This window comes from Chinchilla lanigera, unplaced genomic scaffold, assembly GCF_000276665.1.
Source record: "Chinchilla lanigera isolate Chin_1 unplaced genomic scaffold, ChiLan1.0 scaffold00031, whole genome shotgun sequence".
Taxonomy (NCBI): domain Eukaryota; kingdom Metazoa; phylum Chordata; class Mammalia; order Rodentia; family Chinchillidae; genus Chinchilla; species Chinchilla lanigera.
Genome location: NW_004955432.1, coordinates 10,282,734 through 10,288,533, shown reverse-complemented (window position 1 = coordinate 10,288,533; position 5,800 = coordinate 10,282,734).

The following is a 5,800-nucleotide window of genomic DNA, read 5'->3' as shown; positions in this document are numbered from 1 at the left end:
AAAAATTTAAACTACCTAAATTTAAAGACCTAGTCAAGAAATGGACAAGAGAAATGAACAGATACTTCACAGAGGAAGAAATGTAAATTGTTAACAGGTAAATGAGAAAATGTTCAGCACTTCTGGCCATTAGAAGAAATGCAAATTAAAACAACACCAAGATTTCGTCTAACTCCAGAGAGAATAGCAATCATTAAGAAATCAGACAATAACAAATGCTGGTGTGGCTGTGGTGAAAAGGGAACCCTCTTTCATTATTGGTGGGAATGAAAACTAGTGCAGCCCTTATGGATATCAGTAGAGATTTCTCAAAGAACTGGAATTAGAAATTCCAGACAACTCAGCCACCTCTCTGTTAAGTATCTTCCCCAAAGAGCTAGAGACAATATACTATAGTGATACTTGCATACCAAAGTTTATAGGAGCACAATCCACAGTAACTAAACCCTGGAAGCAGCCTGTGTACCCATCAACAGACAATTGGATAAAGAAAATGTGGCGTCTATATTTAATGGAATACTACTGTGCTATAAAGAATGACAGCTTTGAGATAATGATGAATGAAATAAACCAGACACACAAGTTTAAATACTGGAGGAAATCTCTCACTTGAGTGAGGCATAGTCCAAAAGAAGAAAATGATATAAGACAGATAGAAAAGGACAAGGGGGTGGAGCACTTGCAATAAGGAAGTGGTCCAAGGAAACAGGGTGAGGGGAGAGGAGGAGGGGAAGGAAAAGTAAGAAAAATAAAGATGTGCCATATATAGGAACCTAACAACCCTAGTTAATGTAAACACTATATGCCATAACATGAGCTAAGGCAATAATATCAATAAGGACGGCAAGGGAGGTAGAGGAGCTGCTAGATGAGGGGAGAGGGGGAAGGAAGGGGATTAAGAATAAACTGTAATATGTCCATGTAAGCACTCCCAGGAGGACTGTAAACTTCATGGATTGCAAACAAATATTAATAAAAAAAAAATTATATTTTTAAAAATCTGGCTTAGCCAAATGTGGTGGCTCTAATCCCAATGGTTCGGGAGGCTGAGGCAGGAAAATCACAAGTTCAAGCCCAGCTGGACAATTTAGTGACTTAGGAAGACTCTTCTCAAATTAAAAAGAAGTAAAAGGGCTAGGTATATAGTTTAGTGCAAAGACCCTGGATTCAGTCTTTAGTAAAAAAAAAAAAAGTGGCTGTCCAGTGGTGCAGTTAACTGACAACAAAAAAGTGTTAATTCTTTCAGATCCCTTCATCTTTTGAGCAGAAGGCATGCTTTTCTCATGGTGGCCCCAACCAGTGACTAGATGGTATTAAATTTCCTTGAAGTAAAGCCTAAAAACTAAAATATGCAAAGGAAAAAACCCAAATAGCAAAATTCTCAGGACAGTCACATTTATATTTTATCCTACTGGAACACTATTTTCTACCTACAAGAGAAAAACAACATGATATACTAGGACCACTAGCCTAGACAACAAAACACAGATGTTTTAAAATTGTTCTTCTCAAACAATTGTACAAATAAAAGCAATTTTCAGTCCCACTTTTATACTACTTTAATTACATTAATTACTCATTGACATAATTTTCAGGAATATATTTAACTTCATAAAGCATTCTAACAGAAAAACATTTGCAGATGGTAATTTTAGTCTGTCAGATATTCACGGCAACTCTCACTCAAACTGGCAAATAGCTGAGTGCCTGCTATTGGCTTAAAAATGATCCTGCTCCAGAAGACCTCCTCGGTGTTCCCGTTAGAGAAATGAGGGTCTTGTGTGATTGATCTGAAGTCTGGTTTTCTGTCTTCAAGTCTTGTTCTCTGTCTCCACCAACTCTTGTTCTCTGCCTTCAAAAAAACTGAATCACTACAGGGAAACAAGAAAAAAGAAATTTAGTGTTTACTATTTCTTAAATATTACTTACAGATTACATTTCATTTCCTTGATTGATGCAGGTTTTGTTTAGGGAAAATTAATGACAGGTGAACTGCAGGCGGGACAGAGTGTCCTAAAAAGACTTTGAATTAGGAGTCCACATATGAGTGTTCTCCTCCCAGTATTGTCATGAAATAGGTCTGCTTCTGCAGCTGAAACGTGGTTCCTCCTACCTTTTTAATTCTAAGCTGATACGAAGGACTTCCCCAGCAGTGATCAGATCCCCCAAAATATAAAAACAACAACTGTTTTAATTCACGGTATTTATATGAAGGTGGCAACCACCAAATATTGACAGAGACTAACCTTGGCCACTTAATTAAACTATTTGAGGACTTTTATTTTCTTCTTTAAATGCTTCTATTTTTTTTGAATTCTCAGAGTAATACATGTTTCTCTTAAAGTCACAAGATGCCATTTCATATTTGAAAAGGAAATAAAGAGAACTACCCAGTTCTCTCAATATTATGTGTTACAGAATATCCATAAAAAGTTTCCTTCTCATGTGACTGCGATCCTAGCAACAAAGCTCACATAACTATTAATAATCATCTAGTCCACTATGGGGTGATGTTGCAGTTTTAAAATTTTAATAATTAACATTAAATTTACGTATTAAACATTATTTCTTTTTATTTATTAAAAATGAAGTAACATTAACGTTACTTTCAATAAGTAACATTAAAAAGGGAGACATTTACTTCACTTGGAAGCAGCTTGAGGTAATGGAAAGAGAATGAGTGTTTTCATCCCGTGTACCTGCCTAAGAGAACTGCAACCCTTCCACTTAGCAGCTGTGACTTCGGGCAACATGGCCAACATTTCTAAAGAGTGGGTAGGGCTATTGCATATATGGATCACTGGCTACCTGTCTCTTGATGCTAGCCATATGCTGTGTATTTTAGTCTAGGATGCTAAGTCTGGGACTATGGAAACTGCATATCCCAGATTCCTTGGCCAACTGGATTCCAGTTAAGCTTCCCCATAGGAGTCAGAGTCACTGGCTGGTTGGGATGGGAAGGCTTCTGAATGTTTCCAGCACTTTCTAGTGGCAGATAACAATTCCACCTTCCAGCTTCTCTCAGCTCTCCCAGCACCAGCAGCACTAAGCTCCTTCAGAAATATAAGCTAGCTCCTCTGCATCAGTGCTTTTGCTGGGCAGCTGGGGCTCCAGAGGTACCAGCTCCACTGCACATCCTGCTGATTCAGGACCCACCTCAGAGGTCCACATAGCAGCTCTGGAGGTGGGGCTGGAGATATCTGTTCTTCAATTCCTTCAGTTCCCTGTGTTCTAATAATTTCACTCTACCATTTTTTACCCCAATTCCTCCCTCATCTATCTTTACACTTTCTCAGAAAGCCACATACTTTTGATCCACTGTGTGGCTTATGAGTAGACTGTTATTGTTTGCGTCTAGATGTCTCCCCAAAGCCTCATGCAGTCATAGGCTTTTTCCTTTGGAGGTGGCTGAATCTAAAGTGTGTGATTGACTCATAGTGCAATGGTACAGGGTATTTTGTCTCAGCAATGAGAGAAAAGTAAATAAGACATGGTCCAAATGGTGCATTTGAAAACCTACCTTGTCAAGGGTATTTCTAAAAATTCTGAATTTCTAAAAAATTTAATGAGAGATTAGTCAAGAATCTTGACTATATCTGCAAGAACATTTTGAAGTCTGTAATTTCCTGCACTTTTGTTAAGAGCAATTTTATACCAGGAAGTTCTTCAGTGGATAAGTCGCAATTTGATCCGTGAATTGATTTCCAAAAATAAAATGTTATTCCTTTCTCAAAGCACTAACTCAGGACTCCTTACATTTTCATCCCATTGTTTTCCTCTCATTGTTGAGATAAAACACCTGACCCTCCAAGTTAAAGGAGGAAAGGTTTTTTTTAACTCATAGTTTGTAGAGGTTCCAATCCATAATCAGCTGGCTCCAAAGCAGGGTGACACATGGCAAAGGAGCAACAGTTCATGGGAGCAGAAGACAGCAAAAGCAATAAGAGCAAAGTGGGGAAAGCAAACCTCTTTCTGCCCCCTTTATCTTATCCAGAGTGTTAGGATTAGGGTGGTGCCAATCCAATCAGTGGTCTGATCCAGCAATCACTCACTCTTAATCCCAGCACCCTTATTCCTAGCATTGCACTATGAATCAATCACACACTCATGTCTTTGCAATAAAGACAGTATTCTCTTTGCATCATGCATGGTCCTGGCTGGCCTAAGTGTATGCAAGGTGAAGGGCTGATGTGGGCAGTTCACCACGGTCTAATTGAAGGAGTTGATTTGTCTCCAGAAACCAGGGTAGGCTTGCAAGAAAAGTATGACTTTATCTGGTCCCATACAGCTAAGTTTTGGGTTTCTACGAGAGGTGATTTTCAAACAGGAAATGAAAGGGCTGTTTTCACAAGACACTTAGTAAGGCTCTTGGCACAAGAAGTAATGTTCCAGTTCAGGTCCAAAGTTTATTCAGAAGTGGAAAAAGACAACCAACTTGAACAGACCATAGCAGGACCCAGATACAGTGAGGATGGAAGAAACACAGCGCTGTTTTGTACCTTAAGATCTTGTCATTTTAACATTTGAAGGTGATGACACTTTAGGCTGTTTCTGAAGACAACATCCACAGTACCCAAGGTCACATGACCAACCACAAAGGATGCCCACAGGTCTTGGCTGTTGACCACAGAATGAGGCAGTGTGGTCCATGCTGAAAGGGTAGCAGCAGTCTGCATAGGAGGCAAGTCACTCCTCGGAGATGGTTGTACAGAAAGCAGTTGCTTTACAATTCCACGTGAGAAGGCTATCAAATGTGTACCTATAAACTGATAGAAAGATAGAAAGTGGGTATTTCCAGATTCACATTGCTTATCATATATTTTATGTCATGTAAATATCTCATATTAAACTTCAGGTGCATCAGAAGTTACCAAATGTTTGGTTTGAGAAACACTTAGCAATGGAAATCGTTGTTCTGAGGTGTCAAGTGAAAATGTCTTTAATTCAGTCTTTGTGTTTTTTCCAATGCCAGTGTACTAAGACTCTGGATAAAAACCATTTTCCTTCGCAATGACTAAAACCAAACATCTTAGATTGTCTGTTCAACCCTTTGCCTTGAATATTTGCCATCAAATTTCAGTTAGGATTGTTGCTACAATGAAAAACAAACTGTGGATGGGGGTGTAGCTTAGTGGGAGAGCACTTGCCTGCCATGCATGAGGTCCTGGATTCAATCCCTAGCAACACAGTGCACACACACACACACACACACACACACACACACACTTCTTACATCACAAGAAGTATGCACAAGAAGTGTCCATTTCTATAATTAGTAAAAGAAATCCATGAATGTAGGAAGCTCTCCAAGGAAATACTTTATGTCTCCCCTGGCAATTTTTTTTTTCCAGTACCGGGAATCAAACTCATGACATCGTGCTTGCCAGGCAGGTGCTGTGCTGCTGAACTAAATCTCCAGCCACCTCCCCTGGAAATTTAGACCTTGATGGGTTGCCCATTTGCTCCCACTTGGATGAGGATTCTCTCATAGGTGTAGATTTTTATATGCATTTGGATGTCAAAATCTAAAAATATGTCACTATCATGTTAATAGGACATGTTGCCAAGTAGCTGGGGGTTTATAATAAAAGCTCTGAACTCCTGGGATATAACTGGCTTTTTAAAATTTATTTAACTTTTAGGATCATATGTTATTTCTCATAAAAGGGTTACCCTCATTAGACAGAAGGAATAGATTCAAGAAATCCACAGCATAGTGATAATATGTAATGAAATATTGCTTGAACTTTAAGATTCTCCCTCTTACTAGTTACTCTTTGCATTTGTGGCATTTCAAATT